The sequence below is a fragment of the Mustelus asterias genome, chromosome 13, assembly GCF_964213995.1.
Source record: "Mustelus asterias chromosome 13, sMusAst1.hap1.1, whole genome shotgun sequence".
Lineage (NCBI taxonomy): Eukaryota > Metazoa > Chordata > Chondrichthyes > Carcharhiniformes > Triakidae > Mustelus > Mustelus asterias.
The window spans coordinates 95,771,454-95,798,432 of NC_135813.1; the positions used below are offsets into that span (position 1 = coordinate 95,771,454).

The 26,979-nt window shown below is 41.7% G+C and overlaps 1 protein-coding gene across 2 annotated transcripts in view; it reads left to right on the forward strand.

Annotated features, from left to right (window-relative positions):
• The window catches only part of LOC144502907 (sodium- and chloride-dependent GABA transporter 1), a 105,976-nt gene that overhangs the window by 43,087 nt on the left and 35,910 nt on the right, over positions 1–26,979 (forward strand). The window lies entirely within an intron of this gene.

Here is a 26,979-nt window from a genome sequence, read left to right on the forward strand (position 1 = left end):
AATTTAAAAAGCCCACCAACACCTCTACTTTCTCAGGAGGCTAAGGAAATTCGGCATGTCTGTTATGACTCTAACTTTTACAGATGTTAGAAATAGAAAGCACCCTTTGTGTGGCACAGTGGTTAGCCCTGCTACCTCACAGCACCAGGGACCTGGGTTTGATTCTGGCCTCTTGGTCATTGTCTGTGTGGAGTTTGCACATTCTCCCCGTGTCTGCGTGGGTTTCCTCCGGGTGCTCCAGTTTCCTCCCACAGTCCAAAGATGTGCGGATCAGGTTGGTTGGCCATGTTAAATTGCCCCTTGGTGTCGGGGGGGTTAGCATGGTAAATACGTGGGGTTACGGAGATAGTCCTGGATAGGATTGTTGTTGGTGTGGGCTGAATGGCCTCCAACTGCACTTGTAGGTATTATGTACCACAGCTTGGTATGGCTCCTGTTCTGACCAAGACCACAAGAAACTACAAAGGGTGATCACGCAAACCAGCTTCCCCTCCATTGACTGTTATACTTCCTGCTGCATCGGAAAAGCAGCCAGCATAATTAAGGACCCCATGCACCCTGAACATACACTCTTCTGTCAGGAAAAAGATACAGAAGTTTACGATCATGTACTAATCAACTCAAGAACAGCTTCTTCCGTGCTGCCATCAGACATTTGAATGGACCTCCTCCTGTTAAGTTGATCTTTCTCTCCACCCTACCTATGAATGTAACACTACATTCTGCACTCTCTCATTTCCTTTATGAATGGTATGTTTTGTCTGTATAACACAAGAAACAATACTTTCCATTGTATACCAATAAATGTGCCAATAATAAATCGAATCAAAATGGGAACAGTTTCTCCCTGTTTATACTGACCAGACTGCTCTTTCTAATCTCATTTCAATACAACAATTCCAACTTCACCAATCTATTCTTGTAACTGAAATATCTCATCCCTGAATCCATATCTTTCCTGCACGCTTTTAAAACCTTCACAATCTCCCCAAAGTGTAGTGTCCAGAGTCGGACACATTCCAGTTCAGCCTGACCCAGTATTTTATAACGCCAAAAAGTTGTGTTGACTATTTCTGTTCTATTTCAGCTAATAAAGCTCCGGATAGTGTGTGCGCCTGGCTAACCACTTAATCTGATTTGTGCATAAATAACCCCCAGAAAGCTCTGCTCCTGTACCCCATTTAGAATGGTATCCTTTATTTCATATTGTCTCTTCATTCTTCTGACCAAAATAATCACTTCACACTTCTCTGCATTAAATTTCATCTGTCACATGCCTAACTATTCCACGACTATGATTATGACCTCACGGTTTATCACTATCCTCCTGCTCACAATACTTCCAAGTTTTGTATCATCTGCAGATTTTGAAATTGTGACCTGCTCAAATCTAGGTTAGTTTAATTGGGTCAAGAAAAGCAGAACTCCTCATGCTGACCCCTCTCCCACTTAATGAGAAACCCTACTGCATACTTTCCCTCAGTCTGGAAAAACAGCTGTCTACCATTGCTCTGCTTTCTGTCACTCAGCGAACTTCATATCCAAGCAGCTACTATCCTTTTTTATTCTACGGACTTCAATTTTGCTAACAAGTTTTTTTTTGTGCTAATTTTTCAAATGCTTTTTGAAAGTGAAATATACATCATAACATTCTCATTGCCTTCAACATTCTCTTATTTATCTGACATCTCTCTTTTTCAGCATCTACAATCTTCAGTCACTCCCTTTTTATCCATGATTTTATTTAGCCCTTTAAATTCTTTTGTACACGTACTTAGCACTTGAATTTCAGTCCAAATAAATCCACAACATGTGATTTTAGCATGTATAAATGCAACTTTCAAGAACGCACTATTCCTGGGGTACGAACCTCAAGTTGAAAACACCACCATTATTCCAAGAAACTCATCCCTCATCGGCTCCTCCCTCTGCAACTGCATCCTAAACTTCCTAACCCACAGACCGCAATCAGTAAGGATAGGCAACAACACTTCATCCACTATCATCCTCAACACTGGTGCCTCACAAGGCTGTGTTCTCAGCTCCCTACTGTACTCCTGATACACATATGACTGTGGCCAAATTCCCCTCCAACTCCATTTGCAAGTTTGCTGATGACACCACCGTAGTCGGTGGGAACTCAATGATACTGAGTACAGGAAAGAGAATATCTGGCGCATCGGTGTGATGACAATCTCTAACTCAACATCAGTAAAACAAAGGAGATGGTCATCGACTTCAGAAAGCGAGGTGGAGGGCATGTCCCTGTCTACATCAATGGGGATGAAGTGGAAATGGTCAAGAGCTTCAAATTTCTGGGTGTCCAGATCACCAACACGCTGTCCTCACCAACGCTATAGTCAAAGTCCACCAATGCCTCTACTTTCTCAGGAGGCTAAAGAAATTCGGCATGTCTGCTACAACTCCATCATAGAAAGCACCCTTTCTGGTTGTATCACAGCTTTGTTTGGCTCCTGTTCTATCCAAGACCACAAACTACAAAGGGTCGTGAACAAAGCCCAGTCCATCATGCAAAGCAGCCAGCATAATCAAGGATCCCACGCACCCCTGGTGCTCTCTTCCACCACCTTCCATCAGGAAAAAGATACAAAAATCTGAGGTCATGTACCAACCAAACAGCTTCTTCCTTGCTGCCATCAGACTTTTGAATGGACCTACCTCACATTAAGTTGATCTTTCTCTACACCCTAGCTATGACTGTTGCACTACATTCTGCCCCCTGTCCTTTCCTTCTCCTGAACAATATGCTTTGTTCGTACAGCGCACAAGAAACCATACTTTTCACTGTATACTAATACATGTGACAATAATAAATCAAATCTTTATCTTCTGCCATGCTACAGTTTTGCCCCTTACAACAATGTCTTTAGAGTGTAGAGTTGAGATGGTGCAACTAGTTTAGTAGCTTCCTCAACCACTAGCACATCATGTCACCCAACTTTGTACTTGTTATACTTCACCTATCAAATTTAATTACCATTCATACATGCATGTAATCTTTAACTGTGTCTTTCTGCATGGTTATCGGTGGTGGAAGTAGCCCACCTCATGTCCCAAGACTTGACTGGATGGAGTTCCTGCCGGTTTAGGTTTCACTTCAGTTCGATGTCAACCATCCCTGGTTTTCAAAAGGAACTGAAACGTCTCGTGTGCATTCGGCAGGTGAGGTTAGCTTGCCAATATTGAATTATTTTGATTACAGTGCTGAATTAAGCATGACTCTTGGATTCCAGAGTATTTTTGTTTGGCCCCTGAAGAGCTTGGCATGATTAAAAGATGAATAGAATATGATTAGCAGAGTCACCCACTCTTTGGTTTAGATACTAGCACCTCCTTCAGGTATTGTACTCCTCCCGAAAACAAAACGCAGCCTACTTATTTTTTTTTAAACGGGTTCCTCCCAAGTCCTTTATCCTCCCCTAATGACTTCCTTTTGCCACGTATCCTCTTGATGCTTCCCCCTTCCGCAATTTTCCTTCAGGCCAGAACCTTACGTCATGAACCAAAGAAATCTGAGTTGAGAAATAATTTTTGCTTTCTAAACCCCTCCAGGTTTGCTAAGCAAAGCTTTGGGGAGAATACAAAATCTGATTTCAGGAAAAGAACATTTTATATATTGAACTAAAAATATGCTTGGATTTTTTTTTTGGCTACACAGTATTCTGGTTTTTACTGCAAATAATCCAGTCAACTGTTGCTAGAATTCTTGTTCCAGACCTCCTTCCTACCTTCCGTGTTTCAACACCCAGGTGTGAAGTGGGAGAATTGGAAACATTACCTTACCAGCTACACCATGGCCATTTTCCACTAACTAGCATCTGTCCACATGCTGTATTTACTGTGGCAGAGTTCTAGTTGTTATTTCAATGCTCCAGTTTTCTGACGTCAGACAGCCTCCTGGAAACATCTTCATGCCAAAAATGAGTACTGCATCTGATATTTTGTTTCAGCGACTAGTTTAAATGGTTGGAGAATCACCGAAACATCCAGTGTGCACTCGGCAGACAAAACCTAGCAGCAAAAGTTGTAAAATAAACCTGCTAATGGAAGTTGTTGTCAGTTTGCGTATATATGCATCCACGGTCGGATACAGCCATTTTGAGCACAGCAGTTGTGTGGATGGCAGATAATGTAAACCGTATGTGTTGCTGACAAATGCTCCAAGGATGTTTTTCTGCTTATTTTTCCTTTGTTATGACTATTCCAATAAAAGCATCTTAAGTCACCAGCGTAAAAAGTGTTCACGTTGCATATTCCCCATTAAAATTTAGCGCACTTCTGGAAAAGATTATGCTTCTGGTTATCCATCTAATGTAAATGAAATCTTCTAAGATGCACTTACCCACATGGTGATTGCATGCCACTCTTTCCTGTTACGCATGTTTTGCCATGCAATCATTCATGACCGTGTAACATCTGATGTTTATTGACAGTGGAAGATGCCCTAGGTTATATTCAATGCTGTGGAATCAAGGTCAGTTTAACATTTGTTGACCTGGTTCATGGTTTTAGCTTCCCAACTGGAGGTTGCAGCATCTGGTCTTCACTGAAGTGAGAAGTGTAGAGAAATTGAATAGCTGAGTCATTGCCCAAGAGCCTGACTATTTCTAACCTCTCTGCGGTGAACTTCAACCAAAGTAGGAAAATTTATAGAATTCAGTCAATCATTCCCGCCCCTAATCTTGTCACTGATGCTCTCAGTTTCATAAAGGTAGACCTGCTAACCACATACTGGCCACAAACACAAGCTACTTCCTGGAATAATGAGAATATTTTCTCATTTTTGTTAAAAGCTTGGAAACAGTTGGTGTTCTGTCTGGTTTCATTTATAGGAGTGATTCAGCGAAGAACACATTACTGTTCTTTTGTAACACAAATGGTGTCAATTATGCTGGTGTAGCCTTCCAATTAAGCTTTTGAAATGGCTTCCATTTTGAGCCCCTCTCCGCAGTGCTTTTCAATCTTTTAATGAATGGAACCATTGCTACAGCAACCATCACACGGCTGAAACATACTTGGTTTGGGCTATCCGAATGCTTTAAATAATGGCTGAGGTTGTTCATGAAAGAATGCTCCTTTTTGGGGGGGGGTGGGGATTCTCCCAAAACAATTGTAAGTGTTGAATTTGCATGAAAACTGGAGTAAATCACGCTGTTTTTTTTCAGTGGGAGTTCAGACAAGAATCTCCCACACTCTGTGCACTGGTGTAAACAACCCAAGAAATCTGTGGGTGGGGTCTATTCCCGCTGGATTGGCCGATGGCATAACACTGAGCGGGCCACTGCTCATGCCCTGATCTGCCAGCGCCAAGATCGGTGCATGTGTAGTAGCCCCTGTCTGTCGGCCTCCCGATTTTGCTGGCCAGCTCCGTGACCCCACAATGCTGGCTCTCTATTTTTCCCCCCTCTCCCCAAGCATGCCCAGACCTAGCCCCGATCAACACCCCTGACTGCCCAGCCCCGATCGCTGGCCTCCCCCCTTCTGCTCGTGATCCCAAATGCAGGGCCCTGCCCCATGCCCAGTGGGCAGTGCCAGAGGGCCCAGGCTGGCACTGCCAAGATGCTAACGCCCAGGGTGGGGGCATCTCCTCACACTGAACCAATGATGACCACTGATGGATCAGGTTATGAAGTGCTGTCTTTTCCTGTTGCTGCAATCCTTAAAATGGAGCTACAATTGTGGATAATGGTTTTTTTTTAAATTCAGCTGTTAAACATAGATTTTAGTTTTTAAAGCAAACATGCACATGTTCTGACTGTAAAGTGTGTCAACCTATATTAAATGGATAACTTGATGGGTAACTTTTATAAATAGCTAAGGGTTACACTCCCTAGAGTTTTGTTTTGCAAACTGGTTGATACATTTTAAAAAGAACTGCTTTGTATACTCTCCTCTATTTAAATTGGTAAGATCTTTTGGGTGACATTTGCACTGTATTAGATGCACAGAAATTTTGCATAAGCAAATGAACATTAATGGTAAAGATGAGGAATTTCACCCCTCGAGCCATTTGGTATTAAAAGTTCTTTCTTGAGCAAGATGATCAAGATTATTGATGGTTTGCATTTAAGATTTAAAACGGCTGAACTGGAAAAAGGATTTCCAAAAACTTAATTTGTTGTGCTAGATTAGTCTCATTTGGAGAGGTGTTTGACTGTACAATGTTGATTCTTTTCTAATTTGCGAGTATGTCAGTGACTGAATCCCCGCCATCCAAAATAAAATACAATGGGTCTGATCAACGGCAAGGCTTGCAGTGAAGATCAAGTGGACTTCCATCAATCAGGTGTCCTCCATTTGAAGTTTACTCTGCATTTTTCCTGTTTCTGCACAGCGGCCTATCTTTGTGTCACATTTTATTTTAGGTTTTCAGTTTTTACCTCCCTGTGGTATCTAACAGAGGCTTGTCCTACTGAAGTAATTCTCTCTCTTATCCATTAAAATCTTAATATTCTCTTCCATTATGCCCCTTTTTTCCCCTGTGCTGGATTCAGTTGCATTTAAACTTGCACACCAGTGCATGCTGGAAGCCAGCGATAGCCAATGCTATCAGTTTATGTTGCCTGCAATCTGTCAACCATCTTTGCACTTAATTTTGCTGTGGTGTGGTGAAACTGTGTTTCATGTGTTAAGCTATACTGCAGTGAGAAACCCTTCATGATATCCCCTATACAATGGTATCCTACCTGTGCTGAATGATGCCGGGATCGGAAAGTTCCACAGTGCAACCTGAGTATTGTTTTGCAAATTGGCGATCACTGAATGTTGGTTTAACCGTACCTCACTGTGCACAGAACTGCTGCTGTTGACTGTTTTGATTACAATTGTGGCTCTCAAATTTTGAACAGAAATGAATTAAGGATTTTGGCTGTCCTTTTCGGGGGAAGCAGTTGAGATGTTGGTGCAGGTCTTTTTCACCCAAGTTTCTATATGGTGCTGGGGGGATAAAAAGACATTTGGGAAGATATCCCAACCTGTCAATAATTGCAAGTGTAATTTTCTAGCACTTTTCTATTGATACAAGTCATTGAGCACCCAGCCATCTGTGTACATTGGCCTGTTTGATGCTGCTGTCCTCTTTCTCATCCTCTTCCTATGGAATGGCAGCTGCTTTGCAACCTTCATTCTGTGCTGCTTGCTCACTCTTCTGTACAAAGTGATGAAGATTTTTGGAAACCTGTGCTGTGCTGAACACTAATTCAGGTGGGCTTCATTACATTTACTAATTTGGATTTCTAATTGGCACCATCGAGATGGTTAAAACAGTAGCCTGGGTCTCACACAGCTACACTCCCTCCTTTCAGACTCTTCAAATAATTCAAGCACTCTGGATTTCTACATAATAAATGTGGGTACTCCCTAGATAGTCGGTATTAATGTGCGCTGTTGAGGTTTTATGGATAAATATCAACTGAACATTCATAAAGTGGAATCCCTTTCTGTACATATGTATTATTGTAGATGCATAAATGAGTGGCCACAATATACTACTTACAATTTCTTGGACTCTTGGGAAGACTGATTAGCACTATCTGAAGATGGTATTTCCACTTCATTGGAAGTTATGATGGGTTCCCTCGAAAATTTTGCATCAGACACTTTCTTTTAATAGCTGCAATAGATTGACTTACCGGGCATCCACTTCCTGTGAATCCTTAACATTAAAGCTTATGTTACTTGAATGCCATTCTAGTCCTTTATGTTGTCATGCACCTTGGGATTTTGCTCCCTCATAAAATTATCTGTTTCTAATCCGTGCAGTGTGAAAGGATTCACCATTTCAAGCTTTTTTAAAAAATTCATTTATGGGATGTGGCTGTTGCTGGCTCGACCAGCATTTATTGCCCTTTAGGAGATGGTGGTGAGCTGCTGCCTTTAACCACTGCAGTCCCTGAGGTGCAGGTACACCTTGTGCTGTTTGGGAGGAAATTCCAAGATTTTGACCCAGTGACAGTGAAGGAACAGAGATCTATTTCCAAATCAGGATGGTGAGAGGCTTGGAATGAACCTGCGGGTGGTGGTGTTCCCAGATATCTGCTGCCCTTGCCCTTCTAGATGGGAATGGGTTTGGAAGATGCAGCCAAAGGAACCTTGGTGGGATCCTGCAGTCTATCTTGTAGATGGTACACGCAGCTGCCAATGATCAGTGGAAGAATTGAATGTTTGTGGAAGAGGTAGCAATCCAGCAGACTGCTTTATCCTGGATAGTGTCGAACTTCTTGTTGTTGGAGCTGCACTCGTCCAGGCAAATGGAGAGTATCCCATTACACTCCTGACTTGTGCTTTGTAGATGGTGAACAAGCTTTGGGGAGTCGGGAGGGGAGTTATTCGCCGCAGGATTCGAAGCCTTTGACCTGCTCCGGTAGTCACAGTATTTATATAACTAGTCCAATTCATTTTCTGGTCAGTGGTAATCCTCCCAGGATGTTCGTGGGGGATTCAGCAATGATAGTGCCACTGAATATCAGGGGGTGATGGTCTTTGCCTGGCACTTGTGGTGTGAATGTTACTTGCACTGCAACTTGTGTTGCTGCAGCAACTATCACTTCAAAGTATTGCCAAGTCAGCTAAACTTAAAAGCTTAAATATAGGAATTTTAAAAAATACTGTGCACTAGAGATGAAGATAAATGTTGGCTGCCCAAAAAGCTGCAACAAAATACCAGTAACCTTGTTTTCAAAGTTCGGCCAACGTAACTAAACCTATTGAGCTACGATGCACCAATAATATTGGAGCAAGGTGTGTGCTCTGAGGCAGAGCCTTGCCAGAATTTGTGCAATTTGGTGTGGAATTGATTTTAAATCTACGGATGTTCACCTTGTGCAGTGAAGTTAAACATTCACACCTGTCACCACCAACATACAGTGGCAGCAGTGTGTACCATCTACAAGATGCAGTGCAGCAACTCTACAAAGCCCCTTCAACAGCACCTTCCAAGCACACCATCTCTTGCCTAGAAGGACCAGGGCAGCAGATACATGGGAACACCACCACCCGCAAGTGCCCCTCTATGCCACGTAACCGTCCTGATTGGGAAATATAACCACCTTCCTTCACTATCGCTGGATCAAAATCCTGGAGTTCCTCCATAATAGCGCTGTGGCTGTTTGAGCACCGCATGTACTGCAGCAGTTCCAGAAGGTAGCTCACCACCACCTTCTCGTGTTTGGGCAACAAACTCTGGCATAGCCAGCAACACCTGCATCCATGAACAAATATATTTAAAAAGTGCTTGTTGTTCCATAGCACTGTCCCCTTTTTTGTATTTGGACATATCAAAAGCTGAGGTGGCAAGGTCAGTGGTCTCGATTTTCCCCCACTTTCCGTAGAACCTAGTAAAATCAACCCTACAGAACTGGCTACCTTTCTTTATTTTTTTAAAGAATTGAATCAAAAAAGTCTCATAACCCATAGGGAATGATGATCATTCCTGATGAGTGATGCTTGGTAAATCTGGTAAAACTAAGTGTCCACAATTCATGAAAAGTAAAGAAGAACTTGCATTTATATGGCACCCTTCATGACCTCTGAATGCTCCAAGGAAGTACATTTGAAATGTAGTCACTGTTTTAATATCGGAACCTCAAACCATTTCTCACACATCAAAGTCTCTCGGACAGCAAAGAGACATATGACCAGATAAATGTATCAGTGACTTGAGTTGAGGGATACATACTGGCCAGGGTACTGCAGAGAATCTGAGAACAACTGGTCTCTTTTTGAAGCCTCATCCGGAATACAGCTCTGCACTGCCTCAGTTCTGCATTGAAATCTAGGTCTAGATTTTGTGCTCTGGTCTCTGGAGTGAGACTTAAACCCACAACTTCTGATTCTGGGGCAAGAGTGGTATTTTTATCTAGTAGAGTAGGACTCCCACTGAATCAGTAATTAATAAAGACCATGTTCGCCAATACTCGGCTGCTTTCTATTATGAAACTGAAATGTGACCTCTCTATTTAAACCAAAGAAACTGGGATGAGAGAAAAAAACTCAATTTGCATTAATATTTGCCGAATCTGTCTCATTTCAGTAGCAGTGAAACAGCAGCAGCACAGCACTGATTTATATTCCTGATTGCAACAAAATATCCTGTGTCCCATTGTATCAGGGCTGGCACTGATTTAAATAATCCCTAAATTGTAATATACAAAGTAAGAGGCCAAGTCCCTGTTCCAACATATGCTAATTTTGGCACCAAAGTATTTTCCTTTAAAATGTGGCCCCATCACCAAAACCCTCTTCTGTTGTATGTTTGACATCTGGCCTGTCTTGAAACTAGGAAATGCAATGCATTCCCAGAAGGAAAAACTAGAAAATTGTGAAAATGATTGGTATTGGTCCAAACTGGAGTTCCGTCTCAATACAAGACCAGTACTATTCATTTCCCAAATGTAATTTTTTTTTTTTCCTTCTGGGCTAAAGAATGCTTTCTTTACCGAATTGTGCTTTAGGCCTAAACTTATGGAAATCCTGCCGTTGTAATGTGTTGGGGTTTTTTTTCTATACCAGTTGCATACAATAGGACCTGGTCTTCAGTCACTGGCAGAAACTGGTGTCATTTACCGTATTGCTTTTCTTCAAGGGGTTTGCTGCTTTATTTTTCTAATTCTAACCTGAAGACTTTCTCCTCAGTTTGTTTTTTTGAGACAGAGATAGTCTACCCGATCAAATCTGTTAACCGCTTGATCATTCACGTCTGTGCTAATCGAAGGGAGAGACAGGTAGTGAATTCACATCTTCTTTACACACAATCTCAAGTCACGCTGTTGTCACATTTCCCATGATTCTCCTGACTCTTGCATGTGACTCTTATTGCTGAGCAGAATTTAATGCATTTGTCCCGAGCAACATTACATTAGAACAAACACTGCCATCACAGCCACCTATTTAAACCCCTTTTCAGGCAATTTTTAAATGCAACTAAAGTTCAGTGCCTGGGGCTAATGGAAGCCTAAGAAAACCTGCGTTCTAGAACTGCTTGCAGCAATTTTCAATGAGGTGCAACAGCCAGCTTTTTTTAAAATCGTAAGAGCTTAAATTCCTGACTATTGTGCGAGTCACACTCCCATTATACATTTCATTTCACAATAGCTAATCTTGAAAACTACTTGCATCAATGTGGTTTCCATTCTCTTCACCCCACAGAAGGATTCAGCAGTTCCAGTAATGAAATATGTTGTTCTCTGATGATGCAGTAATTAGGAATGGAAATTTAGTACCTCTATACTGCTCTACAGAACTGTGCACCTTTTTTTTGATTTTTTTCAAACAAACTCCATTTTAAACCAGCCTTTTCCCCTCTAGTACCCTACCAAATATTCAGCATTGTGTGAATGAGTAAAGAAAGTCTTCCGACAGTGTGTGTATATTTTTTCATTTTAATTTGCAAAGAAACAGTTGGGATCCTGTTTTCAGCCATAGCTACCTAGTGAGGCCCAGTCACCTCTGCAGCTACACTTTTCCAGTAACCAAACCTAAACGGAAGGCTGTGAGTGCTTTTCAATCCTATCCATGAGGGTCCACTGCGCAAGGTGTGAGAGTGGAAAGCAACGCATTTGTAAAATTGCACAACACATTTTGCTGAAAAGGTGGTTAAACCAGAATAAAGATTCCAAGTCCTGTGACTGGAATGCACAACATTCCATCTGAATTAACATTGTTTTTCTGGTTTGATGGTGCTTTAAAGTGATTGCAATATGCTGTCACTTATATTTGTATATAAATTTTTTTTAGAAATGTGGTTACTAGTTTTTAACTGTCCAATTTAGTATCCCACCCCTATCACAGGCAGCTGTTCTGAAGCCATGAGGTTGAGTAGTTACACAACTAAGCCACAGGCTTCTGAGTGTCTGCACTCCACTGGAAACTGTGGGTGCATGGCTTGGATTAATGTTCCTTTTTTTAATTTTTTTAACATAACATTGTGTGTAATGTGAGTGCTGGGGAAGAAAACCATTTTTAACTTGAGGCAGAAGGTATTGGCATCAAATTTCCCAGGCCATGTGTTGTATGGTGTAGATTCACAGTATGTTAGCACTGCTGCCTCTCAGCGCCAGGGACCCGGGTTCGATTCCCAGCTTGGGTCACTGTCTGTGTGGAGTTTGCACGTTCTCCCCATGTCTGCATGGGTTTCCTCCCACATTCTGAAAGACGTGCTGGTTAGGTGCATTGACCCGAACAGATGCCGGACTGTGGCGACTAGGGGAATTTCATAATAACTTCATTGTAATGTTAATGTAAGCCTTGTGACTAATAAATAAACTTAACAGTTTGCTGTTCCCCCAATATGATTCGGCCTGAGCTCGTAGCAGCCTTTCACCCTCTTTGCACCAATTTTAACCTTGTTTCCTTTTCCTGCATTAGAATCCTGTGACAGTGAAGTGTATGTCAATTAGACATAGTATAATCCTTTTGGCTGACACTCAGTTGGAACCAGATTGTGACTACCCAAACTCGTTTTGCAGAGGACTCTGGTAGCAGTTGGTAGAGACATTCAGCCCATCAGTTTGAAATCCTGTCCCAGAAGTGCAAGACCAATGTATAATGTTTGGTTTATTGACTTTCCTCCCTAAGAAGTCAGCTTGCCAAGAACACACTCAACACCTGTACTGCCCATATACAGCACATTTTTTATCAAGGATTTAGTCTACATTGCAGTCATAAATTTTCTTCTTGGTCTTTTGACTTGGGTGAGAAAATGGGGATAGTTCTCAGATACTGGAGACATTCCTTTTTAAAACTGTGGAATTGTTTTAGGATGGGAACAAATTAGATCAAAGCTTTGATGAAATTGTGTTTATAGAATGGCTTCCATTTTTTGTGAAACAAAAACGAAGGCTTTTGACATTAACTGCATGACTACTGAATGTTCAGTGATGGAAAACATTGTTTTGTTGAACATCTTCCATTCATCTTCATCTTGTGGGATCCTGGAATGACTTGTAATTGTCACTGTATATTTGAGTTATTGGATGCCAGCTGTGCAAACTCATACGTAAGTACAGTAATAGGGAATGATTAGTCTTTCTCCAAACAGAAAAAGTAAATTTAAATACATATCAAACATGAAGGAATAGAACAAATTTCAGCTCAATAGTTCCAATCGTATTTGGAGTTTGCATGGATGTAAATTTTAATTACCTTCAATCATTAAATGAATAACCCCAGGGAAAACTTGCAAGCTCCAATCCTAAATGGTCCTTGTGCATGAACCACAGGATTGATCCAACCGTCCAAGCTGTTGTTCAACCCTGTTATTTTAGAAATGTATAATTGATGTTCTAATGGACCTATGACCAGGACCTTCGTGTTCATGGACTATATATGGAAGAGAGAGAAAATTTTCTTTCTTTTACCAATTAATTATGTGGTGTTATCTTAGTAAATGTTTGAATCTAGAACCTGAACAGAAGTACGTTGTGCATCCACTCATTTGCATACAAGCAGCCCTAAATCATTTCTGTACACAAACACCAATTGAAAAGCATTTTTTTAAAAAGGTAATGAGTTTTTGAATTTGAGGTGAAGAATGTTGGTGCTCAAAAATGACATTTTGAGCGGGGATTTCTGATCCCACGTGTGGTAGGCCGGTCCAGAAAATTCTGAGTGCGGCCAAAATTAAATTTCCGTTGGCAGGAAGGCAGGTTGCAATTTTCCTCTCCCGAATTGCAGGACGGTTTGGGGTAACTGCTGCACCATGTTGGGAAACGTTTTTGCATCTCATGAATGCTCATTAAAAACCCAGCTGGCCAGAATCGTGTTTGCAGACCGAATCTAATTACCTCGCCGGTGGATAATTAGATCCGTGTTAATCACAGTTGGATGTAACAGATGTGCACCTGGTGAACTCAAACTGCACTTCACTTGCAACTTCAAAGTTTGGACATTTGCCTACCTTTCGCTGAGCTGCTCTTATGGCTGTGTCGACTCCGTGCCAAGACTGCTCGGACAAGAGCAGGTGGTAGAGAAGGGAAGGACTGGAAGGCACACTCTTGACTCAGCGAAGATTGACAGGACAGAAGCAAGAAAATGACTGGAAGGCATACAGGTGGAGGTTCTTGCACTATTGCTGACATCCGCAGCAGGGCTGGAGGCAGCCTGCTGACCGCTTTATCCTGTTGTCTGAGATGACCATGGCGGGCATCCTCCAGAGGCCGAGTCCAGTCATCTACTGTGGGTAGGTGCACTCTTTTCAGCCTGAGCAGCTGGAGTTACTGCGGTCATAGGCAGGTGGGATTTGGAATAGCTGGACAGCCTCCGAGTCTCGGATGAATTGCCCTGGGGTGTCTGGCTGATGTTTGTCCTCCCTGTTGGTGAACGAGGACTCCTCTTTGATTCCTTGAGGAAAACGTGCTCCAGGAGGGCGGTTGAGGTGTCCAGTCACCCTCTCGCATACCCTACTGATGGATCCCACACATGAACCTGCACACCATCGCTCCAGCCAAGCACATATCCAGCTGGAGCCTGGTCTCCAGCAGTCCTCCAAGTGTCAGTGATCTTGTCTGTCACTGCCTGCACCTTCTGTGGACCTAAATCTGTGTTCACCAAATGATCACCCCAAGCCTGCTCTAGAATTGGCTCCCACTGTGATGTGTGTCTCTGTGCTGGTGGTGGGTGCAGATGAACAAAGTGACGGGTTTTTGGATGTTTCCTCATGATTCTTACCTGAGGTGCAGTTTGGGGCTGAAGTTGATGGGCTGCCTGACTATATCCCTCTGCCTTTTCTTGCAGGTGCTTGTAATACTGAAGAGATCATTAATAATTGGCTGGAGAGTCGCCTACATTGAAGGGCACTCAGTTTCAGTGGGTGGCCGAAGACTCCTTGATGGATCCCTGCTGGTTTATTGGGAGATGCTAACCTTGCCTTTGGCGCAAGAACTGTTAGCATCTCCCAACAAACCAGCAACCCTTGAATGATGAATGGTCATATGAGTTGAGAGTGAGGAGAAGGTTAGCTTACCTTGGCAGAGCACGTGAGATCATTCATGTTCTTCCAGCATTGGAGAGCAATCCTCTTCTCAGATCCATGGATGCTGATCTTCCCAGTGACCTGCCAAGGCTGCATAGTGTGGTTGGACCTCTGGCTCCCATCACGGAGGTGGGGGAAATCCTGCTGGCCCTTGACTGCCTGGAGAAATCTCTCTAGGTATCTGTTTCTGAAATTTGGGGCAAAGCAGTTGTTTTTTGAGTGGGGGTGTGTCATCATTCATTTCAAAGTCCTGGGCTACAGAGTGAATTTGTGTGGAGGGGTGTTATTTAAATATGGGAACATCGACCCGATGAGTTAATGGTGGGGTGGATAAATCCCAGCCCACCCTGCCACAAGATACAATGAGCAATCAAGTGAATGATTTGCCATGGCAACCTGCCCTGCCAGCTAGGGGGTGCCGAGCCGGCTTTCCTGTCTACCGCAGCATTTGATCTCCTGGAGCGGGAAGTTTCACTCTTTGTCGTCATGAGCATATAATACCAGCGTTACTCTCCAATCTGATATAACTCAGCTCGGTGAAGCATCGAACTCTAATGATTTTTAGACTCCACCTGAAAAAGCAATTGTATCAGTGCCCCACAGGTTCCAATACCAGTAATCATGTAGCTTTTTTGTGAGGCTGCACTTGGTGCTGAATTAGGGACAGTTTTGCTGTAGCCCCTTTGGCCACTTTCAACCTATTTAACAATGTAATTTCAAGTAACATTCCCAGAAGAAGCATTCTCAACTTTGTTTTTAATTTTAATTTTACATGCAAATTCCTCTCCCGCCCTACAGCGTTTTTTAAATTAGCACATGTGTAGAGTACAGCTTTGAAAAAAAATGCTATACTCCATGCTGCTTTCACTGATCGATTTATTTGCTCTGGGGCAAAATACCATGATTGGTAAGTTTAGACATTAGTTGAGTCGGAGAGGAATGGTTTCATTGTGTATGTCTTCTTCAAATGTGAAGGCTGTATCTCAGTATTAATGAGGCATGCAATATTTTGTCTCCTAAATCACATGATATAGTGCTTCATTAAATATGCTGTATTACAGCTTTGGATGATCCATTTAATCTCCAACTAACCAGTAAACATCACATACCACTTACAGGCATGGATTACCCAGGAGCAGTGCCACAATGGGCTAATTTTCTGTGCTGTCTGACTGACTCTTATTACTGCACATTTTCTCATTGTTGCACCATGGGTTAACATTTTGCTCAAAAATGAGACTACAGTTGGATCAATTATCGTAGAATCATTTTAGTTGTGACTTTGAGCATACTTCAGGACATGTGCAGTAAGTAGTCTCACAACACCAGATTAAAGTCCAACAGGTTTATTTGGTAGCACAAGCTTTCGGAGCACCGCTCCTTCATCTGGTGAGTGCAGGATTTGCTTCACAAACAGGGCATATATAGACACAAACTCAATTACAAGATAATGGTTGGAATGCGAGTCTTAACAGGTAATTGCTGAGCAGAGACTGATAGCCAAGTTCCGCACACATGAGGATGGCCTCAACCGGGATCTTGGGTTCATGTCACACTATCTGTAACCCCCACGACTTGCCTGGACTTGCAAAATCTCACTAACTGTCCTGGCTGGAGACAATTCACACCTTTTAACCTGTACTTAACCCTCTCTCCACTCACATTGTCTGCACCTGTAAAGACTTGATTATCTGTGAAACAGATCCTGCACTCACCTGATGGAGCGGCGCTCCGAAAGCTCGTGCTACCAAATAAACCTGTTGGACTTTAACCTGGTGTTGTGAGGCTACTTACTGTGCCCACCCCAGTCCAACGGCAGCAACTCCACATCAGGACAGCTGGGTGGCATGGTGGCACAGTGTTTAGCACTGCTGTCTCTCAGCGCCAGGGGTCCAGGTTCAATTCCAGCCTTGTGTGTGTTTTGCATGTTCTCCCTGTGTCTGCATGGGTTTCCTCCGGGTGCTCCAGTTTCCTCCTACAGTCCAAAGATGTGAGAGTTAGGTTGATTGGCCATGGTAAATTGCCCCTTCGTGTCAGGGAGATTGGCATGGGATTGCAGGGATAGGGCCTGGATGGGATTGTTGATGGTGCAGGTTCGATGGACCGAATGGCCTCCTTCTGCACTATAGGGATTGTATGAGCATGTAATGTAGATGTGCAGGACAATACTGAAGGCTTGTTGCAATGATTTTTTTTTTTAATGCCATTCCTTTAGCTGAGATGTTTCTGTTGAAGTCTGTCTGTTCAGATGCCTGATAAGATGTCAAAATCTGGATTCTGGAGTGTTGAGATCTAATTAAAATCAAATAACCCTTTAGTTCATTTATTGTAAGCATAGACGTATGAAAAATCTTTCCAAATTCTATCTTTAATAGCCAAGAGAGACATGTTCAAATGGGCCTGAGGCTCCCTAGGTGCAGTAAGAAGTTTAACAACACCAGGTTAAAGTCCAACAGGTTTATTTGGTAGCAAAAGCCACACAAGCTTTCGGAGCTCCAAGTCCCTTCAGGTGAGTGGGAATTCTGTTCACAAACAGGGCATCTAAAGACACAGACTCAATTTACATGAATAATGGTTGGAATGCGAATACTTACAGCTAATCAAGTCTTTAAGATACAAACAACGTTTTGTATCTTAAACTCACATTGTTTGTATCTTAAAGACTTGATTAGCTGTAAGTATTCGCATTCCAACCATTATTCATGTAAATTGAGTCTGTGTCTTTATATGCCCTGTTTGTGAACAGAATTCCCACTCACCTGAAGAAGGGGCTTGGAGCTCCGAAAGCCTGTGTGGCTTTTGCTACCAAATAATAAACCTGTTGGACTTTAACCTGGTGTTGTTAAACTTCTTACTGTGTTTACCCCAGTCCAACGCCGGCATCTCCACATCATGGCTCCCTAGGTGGCCATAGCTTCGATAAGTATCCTTTTACTGGAGCTCCTGTAACTTACAAAAGCATCACTAAGACTTTTGAGGTCATTTTCCAACCCAATCTCTCCATTTACTAAAACATGCTTGTACTTTTCAATTTCCATCTATCTTTTTGTAACCTCTACTTTTTGTTTTCTTCCCCCCTCCTTCCACATATTTTTTCTTGAGTGTCTTTAACTTGCAAATCTCCTGTCTTAGTTCTCCGCCACCCATACATTTAAATAGGGATTGCAGCATTCACACTTCGGCCTGCCGTATTGGACTTCAGACTTCACAAATTTCTAATTGTTTAAGAAAATCAGCCAGTTTTATAAAACTGTCATTTTCATTTTTAATTCAAATTTTATTCTGTTTTTTGTATATTCTTTATCATTGAAGTCTTCCAAAAGGTTAGAGACCAACCAGGCTGTAACATTATGAGCACTGCCTGGTTGCTGATCCGAGCACACAGTGATATGCTGTATCATCAGTGCCTGAAACCAGATTTAATGCCAATCTAGATGTGTCTGTCACTATTATGGGCCATGTCTAATGTTTGACCCACCACTATGCAGGATATAATCCAGCCATATGATATTATTGTGACAGTCATCCAGCACTGAGTTGGAGGTCACCCAACTGTGTCAGATTACTGTCAAACTGACCCAGACAAATGTTGTTATGGCACTGATGAGTTCAGTTTTGATTGCCATAAAGGACTAAAACCTGATGTTTTAGATGTTTGCTTGGTGAGTGGAAAGAAGAATGATTATTGAGTGCGATTTTCAAGAAGTACCCACACAATTATAACAGGAAATGTGATTTTCTGTGAACTGTGGAATATCCTGTTAACATATTATCCATTTTTAATTTGAATCTTTAAAGAATAATGGGGCCTAAATAGCATTCTATGCCCAAGATGGTCATGCTGGTATCAAATGTTTAAGTGCATCAAGCTCTGTTGAGGCCTGTACTCCGTACGCATAGTAAGAAGTCTCACAACACCAGGTTAAAACCAGAAATTTAACCGTACGCATTACAGCCCCTTTGTGCGAACTTTCCTTTTCAAAAAACAAAATCATGCTTCCTCTTTCTTCCAAAACTCTCGTCTGCAAATGTGTTTTTTTAATGCATTATTGCAATATCTTGTTCGTAAGATCACCCAGGAAAACTGATGAATATGATCGCTTCCCCAACACAAACACACACCACGTTAGCAGCTACCTTGAGAATGGGGTTCAGATGAAGGAATTGGGGTTTAAAATGGTTAGTGTCTATTTTTGACTATCTTTCCATTATTTTTTTGTTTTCTTCCATTCCACTCTTGTTATATAAAATGATCCTGGGGTGTGATGTGTTGGTTTTCTACACTGCTATTTTATGTGTCTTCCTATTGTCACTTCAAGTTGAGGCTGGACATCTACAAATCCAATAGTTAGAACATAAGAACATGGAGCAGGAGTAGGCCATCTAGCCCCTCGAGCCTGCCCCGCCATTCAATAAGATCATGGCTGATCTGACGTGGATCAGTACTACTTACCCGCCTGATCCCCATCACCCTTAATTCCCTTACCGATCAGGAATCCATCCATCCGTGCTTTAAACATATTCAGCGAGGTAGCCTCCACCACCTCAGTGGGCAGAGAATTCCAGAGATTCACCACCCTCTGGGAGAAGAAGTTCCTCCTCAACTCTGTCTTAAACCGACCCCCCTTTATTTTGAGGCTGTGTCCTCTAGTTTTAACTTCCTTACTAAGTGGAAAGAATCTCTCCGCCTCCACCCTATCCAGCCCCCGCATTATCTTATAAGTCTCCATAAGATCCCCCCTCATCCTTCTAAACTCCAACGAGTACAAACCCAATCTCCTCAGCCTCTCCTCATAATCCAAACCCCTCATCTCCGGTATCAACCTGGTGAACCTTCTCTGCACTCCCTCCAATGCCAATATATCCTTCCTCATATAAGGGGACCAATACTGCACACAATATTCCAGCTGCGGCCTCACCAATGCCCTGTACAGGTGCATCAAGACATCCCTGCTTTTATATTCTATCCCCTTCGCAATATAGGCCAACATCCCATTTGCCTTCTTGATCACCTGTTGCACCTGCAGACTGGGCTTTTGCGCCTCATGCACAAGGACCCCCAGGTCCCTTTGCACGGTAGCATGTTTTATGTTAGTGGGCAGGCTGCTGCTTTTTAACAGCCACAGAATGACAGCTCATGAGATTTACAAACATCAGGATCTCTGTTCCCAAGCCTGTTAAGAATGCACTTAATTGAAGCATGCAACGACCCACCAAGTAAATTTTAACAATGTCAAACCACCTTTAAACTTTGGTTCTGAATCATAAGCATTTGGTTGCTTAGAAGAGGAACAAAGTCATAATGACCTGTTTTAAATGTAGAATAGAATATTTTTCTTGTTACAACAATAATCTGCATAAGCAGGTTCCAAAATACTACAAAAAGTTACATTGTGAATGTTACTGAAGGATGTGATGGGAGATTGAGAGGCAAAGCACCAAGATCAACAGCCCACATCTTTTATTAATTGTATTTACATAGAAAAACATCCTAAGGCACTTCAGAGGTATAATGCACTCTTAAACTAGAGATTTTAAAAATGGTGATCAAAAGATTAGTCAAACAGGTGGCTTTTAAGGAGGTTGAGTTTAGGAAGCGAATTCCAGACTATGCCATTCCTGACACTGCCTTCAATTGCAATGTCAAGGAAGCAGTGAGAAGATGCATGGTGTAACTCCATATAAAAATTAAAACACTCTTGATAAGTTAAATTTGAGGCCCTGGAGCAAATTTGAGTCATTGTTGACAGAATTGATAGTCAAGTGGGACTGAGATGGGTGCGCGGTATGGGGGAGCCATTCTGGTGCACAGAAAACAACAACTTGTTTTTATATAGCGCCTTTTAATGTAATAAAATATCACTAGATGTTTCACTGGAAAACAAAATATACGTTCACTGTTGAGGTTATTGCATTTTTTTCTAAAGGTAAATTTTCCCTTTGGCTTTTTTTTTAAGTTTCCAATTCAGCTCACTGTATCGCATTTGAGAACATACAATTTTTCCATGAGATACTGAGATAATTCCTATTGAATGCAGAGAAGAAATGCTGCACAAAAGCCGCTCTGACCAGAGAATGACATGGTCTCAATTGTGAACTTGTTCCTGAATATGTTTTATTAAGCGGACTTGTTTCTTAAAAAAAAATGTGTTTTGGCTTAAATATTCAGTGACAGTACAAAGTTCTTCTTTGATTTCACTCTCAGTAAAAGGTGCTAAGGATCATGATGCAAGCTGTGATGTGCTCAGTGATCAAATGATATCTGAAACCGTCGAGTTGTTTTGGATGTTTAAGAGCTTTTCTGAACTTTGAGCATGTTTTCATTTTGTTGGTTTTACTTGTTAAAATTTCTGTAGTCTCTTAAATATTAGAAGTTTGTTATTGTTACTGCTAGATTTTGTGACTTCCATTTACAGCTTGATGATTATTTTTCTTTTTTTCTCCTTTTTAATGCCACCATCACAGCTGCTACATTTATCAGGGCGGGCCCGCAACACATTGCACAAGGAAAATGGCTACAAGATTCATCTGGACCTGGATTGTAACATCAGCAGCTAATGGCGTTCTTACTGAAAAATACTACTCTCAATTACTGAATTATGATGCTGTGTATCTGTAATAGTCACCTCACTGCATTGATTACATTATTCACATTCAGGGTAGGCTAATTGACATCTGTCTCCTGTCCCCAACTCTAGGTTACTGTGCAATGAAGCACAGTGTGTTGTCTCTGGATGCAGACAGCAAGGTCACAATTGCAATTATTGGATTACAAATTCTAGTTAATTTTCTTCCTTTTGCGGAAATGAAAGTTTAAGTTAACACTTGTACGAACTCCATTCCCTGATGATGACTAACAGCACCTTCTGTATACAACACAGGGTCTTGGTCAGGCCTCAGGGATTGGATTCTCATTGAGTTGCTTATTGTATTGGAAAATATTTCTGTTTCTCATCTATTATTCCTCTAGTTGCTCAAAAACTGAGGGAGCCTGGGTTACAAGTCAGTCTTTATGCTACCATTTGGTAAATGGGAGGGATGAATATTTAAGTATTTTATACATTGACTTGTCTAAAGCAACAAACTGGTAATTGCTCCATGCTCTGATTTTGATTGGAAAGATGAATTGGCAAACAGTTATACTTTAAAAAAAATATTTTACCAGACAGAATGAGAGGAGAAGCAGGAACTATTTTTTTTTCTAAATTTTGTTCCATCTGATGCTTGACCCTTTGAGTACTGAGTGGCACTCTCAATTTCAAAATGTACAGTTTGTCTATCTGGCACAAGCAAGAAACATTACATTTGTAGGATTCTCCACTGTTTCAAATGAATTGACCAATAGGAGGACGGAAAAACAATGGGTAGAATCCAAGAGGTATCCTAGCATACCCAGATAATGCCATTGGTGTTCACAGATAACCAATGGGTTTAATTCAGAAAAACAATGCAGAAATTAATAGATTATTCAAAGGTTATTTCAGTCATGGCTCCAAAATGGAAGGGAGCGGGGTAGAATATACAAAAGTTTGATATTTTTAGTCAGTGTTCAGACCAACAAATTATGAGTCACCTAGAGAGAGAGAGTTAATGCTCTTGAAGTTTGCTTTTGAACTTGATTGAAGTAGTATGGGAGGGTAGTCTGCTGTTTGGAGTAAGAACAAGAAGTGTTAAAATGGCAGGTTAGAGGTGGATCAGAGTCATACTTGAGTAGAGTTAGGCATGTTTGAGTCTCTCGGTTGCAGTTCAGTAAAGGAGAGACAAGTTCAGCTTCTTCATAAACTACCTTTATTTCTTTGATTCAACTCCACATACAATTCTCACCACCCAGTGCCACCTGTAACCTCTTAATAGAAGTCACTGGGATATATAAAATGATTAACATCCAATTTAGAACTTAAGTGGAAGGTAACTGTTAACCCATTCCTAACAAGGCAAAGTGGTCATCCAAACTTAATTGGCTGCCTTACATTAAGATAATACATTCAATACCATATCAGCATCATAGTTTGGAGAACATGCATGTAGATGTGGAAAGTGACCAAGTGATGGAAGAAGCACATGGATAAATGTTGTTGATTCAACATTGTTACGGGAAAAGGACTGCAGAAAGCACAGCTGAGAGTGAATGGAGGACTCTAATGAAGAAGAGTGTCGTAGAAGCTGCAGTCAAGAGAAGACATGTTGGACTTGGTGCAGGGGGTAACGTGAGGCAGATGCAAAGGCTACTTGGATGGAATTTGACACTAGAAACCCTGTCAGAGAAGGAGTGAAGGTCACGTTAGTGGTGGGATGCGTTCCTCAATCACAGATGAGGGGAGAACTCCAGTAGAGGAGAAAAGCACATGCAGAAGCTCTGGGGTATAAATACCTCTGAGCAAATAAAAATAGGAGAAAATAAATGAAAGAGATGGACTTTGATCCCCTTTGCCTTTATTCCTGCAGGAAGGTCCAGAGATGAAACCCTGCAGCTGAGAAACGGGTGGAAGTAAGAACTGTAATTAGTGAGCTTCTCGAGAGCGATGTCAATAGATGTCACCTACTAGATTCCTGGGAAGCTATGCTGTTTCATAGTTAGCTCTATTGCAAACTCACAAGAACACTTTTCTTGCATTGAATTCTTCTCCGAAAACACCACTCTACCATTCATTATCAGTGAAACCTGGAATTAAGATCCAACTTTAATACCTCAGCACAAAAATGCTTAGACAGCTGTAGGAAACAATTAAATTGGTAGCAGAATTAGTTGGTATATAACTTTATTCTTCAAGTACAACTCCATTACCTCCTTTGAGTTTATCCTTTCCCATTCGACATGAAGACAGTGGTGTATTATTGGATAGGAAGAAGCTCCTGAAAATTGCCTCGGGAACTTGTCTGGTCTTATGGATTCAGGACCAATATGAACGGGGAAACTCTATTAATCACCACCCACCTTCACCTGATAATCAAGATGGATGATGTCAAGTTATGCACTCTTCACCACCTGCAATCCAGAACTAAAATTCATGAAGAACTTGTCTGAGAGCTCTAGCTTGCTGATAATTGTGCCATTGTTTCTCATACAAAAGAGGACTGCTCTGTCACCACTGACCATTTCTCAAGGATGTAAGAAATTTTGCCTCGTTATTAATCTGAAGGTGGAAATTTTATACCAGCCTGCCCCTGGGAAATCCTGTATAGCATCATCAATTAGTGCACAGTGGATCGGTTCATCAATCTAGTAAGTGCCAGGTCATGTGATGTGCTCATAGATTAGGTGGACCACAGTTTAAAACCAAAAATGCTTTTGAAGGCTCTTTGAGGTGACTGAATAAAATGGGCACTAAACTGACAACTAAACCCAAGGTCTACAAAGGCACTAGTTCTAACATCCTTTTATGTGTGTGATAGCTGGACCACTTCCAATTGCCATGAGAAAATTCAATGCTATCTGCCGCGTTTGCCTCAGATCTTGAAAATGCGAATGTGACACTAGATTCTGAGATCCCTCAGAGGAACAAAATATTGTAAAGCATAGAGAGAATGATAAAGTCAAAGCTAAGGTGGCTCGTCACGTTGTACAATTGACTGATACTAGACCAGCTAAAAAGGAGAGTCAAATCTTGTTAAAATGCTGTTGTCAGTTTTCAAGATTGTCTAAAGACCAAACCAAAAAAAAAGTGACATCTTAACAACAACGTAGCAGCACAATGCGTGTGAAAGGAAAAGATGATGCACAATGGCATTAAAAAAAGCTTGATCAAGTCAAAACCAGTTAACCAAAGAAAAATCCAGAGGGAATCTATGAAACGTCAACCTTTTGGTCAGTCTAGCATCTTGTATTCGATGTGGACTTTCCGGTCAAGACAACATATATAGTCTGGATTGAATTAACGATGATTCATAGACTGTCGTCAACAACAATGGACAAAACATCAACACCCCTCTATTCAACATCACTTGGACAAAGCACTGAGGGTGGCAAGTGCACAGAATATAATCTAGGGATACTGGGAGGGTTAGGGACACATTTCAATGTCAAACATGGAGAGTAGCTTGATAGTAACTGAACTGGCTGAATCCTAAAGGACTTGGCTGCCAGACTTACGGTATGTGGTGAGAAAACCACAATGGAATAACCTCTTTGAAATCTTCCTCACCAAGATGCATCTGTACACGACAGCTTTGGTAAGAGTGACCACCACTCGTAGAAACCTAATCCTGTTTTTTGCACACTGGATAGCCCCAACCCCACCCCAATCATATCATATGGGATTACCACTGTGCCAAGTAGGACATATTAAGAATTGATTTGGCAGCTCAATACTTGAACATAGTAACATATGGCCTGGCATATTTCTCACTTCTCCTTCACCATGAAGCCAAATTCCAATGTTAGTTCAAGGAGGAAGGCAGAAGGGCATGCAAGCACAGCTTCTGGTGTCCCTGTAAATGAATTGTCAACCTAGTGAAATTACAACACAGAATGGTGTGTTAAACAATGACAGCAGTGTATAGAGCCATGTATGCCCACACCAACAGATCAGGCCAGAGCTCTGCAACCCTGCCACATTCAGTCATGAATGGTGAGTAATCTACAATTAATAGATAACTTAATAGGAGACTCCACTAACATCCTTGTCCTTAATAATGGTGAAACCCAACGTGCAAAGGCAAAAAAAAACACATTTGCAACCACCTGATCCAAAATGCTGAGTGAATTATCCTCTTCTACTATCGCCTGAGGGCCCCATAATCACGTGTACCGATGTTCAGTCAGTTTGATTTATTGTCACTCCAACAAATAGCTGAATACAATGGGCGTAACATCCTGCCTGAGATGCCGAATGCCTGGACGACTGAAATAACCATGCCCTTTGCTAAGCTGTACCTGGTATAGCATTGATATCGAGCTAAAAGTACAAAATTGCCTAGGCATGTCCTGTGCACGAGAAGCACCTAATCAAATTATCACCTCAGCGGCATTCTCCTTCTCATCTGCAAAGTGAAGGATGGAGTCATCAACAGTGATAGCAATGTCACTTAGTCATTAATACCCTGCTGACTAATCCTCAGTTTGGGCTCCAGTAGGAACATTTGACTCCAGACATTGTCTCTCAAAATCTCATTGCAGCCTTTGCCCAGAACATGAACACAGGCTGAATTCCGGAGGTGTGGTGAAGTAACAGCCTTGACAAAAAGGCAGCATGAGACAGTCTGGCACCAGTGAAGTCAATACGGACGAGGGCTAACTCTCCACTGACGGGAGTGATCTCTAGGAGATCGGAAGATAGTTGTGGTTGCCCAGAACATTGTTGTAGGAGTTCCTCAGGATTCACACCAGTTCTAGCTATCTCCAGCTGCTTCATCAGTGATTATCCCATTATCAGTAGATTGGAATCGGGTGTTTAATGATTGCACAATGTTCCACTCCATTCGCAATTCATTAGGTAATGGAGCAACAAGATCTGGACAACATACAGACTTATGCTGATAGTGGCAAATAATATTTGTTTCAAAAAAATGGCAGACAATGACTATCTCCACTTCTCCTTGAGATTCAATGATTTTTGCATTGTTAAGTACCCCACCGTCAACATCATGGATGTTACTATTGGCCAGAAACTCAACTGGACCGGCCAGATAGATGCTGTGACTACTAGAGATCAAAAGTTAGGTATTTTATAACAAATGGTTCATTTCATGACTCTGGAAAGCCCCTCCATTATCCAAAAGGCATAGGTCAGGAGTCTGATGGAATACTTTCCACTTGCTTGAATGATTGCAGCTGCAAAAGCTCAACACCACAAAGGACAAAGCCGTTTGCTTGATTACCACGTCCTCTAAACTAACTGATCGCCATGGCATACCTTGACTGAATTGTATTATCTACAGGATGCACTGCAGCAAATTGCAATGGCTTTAGCAGCACTTCCCAAACCTGCATCTTCCACCACCTTCAGAGGTTAAGTACAGTAGAGGCATGAGCATGCATGACAAAAGACCAT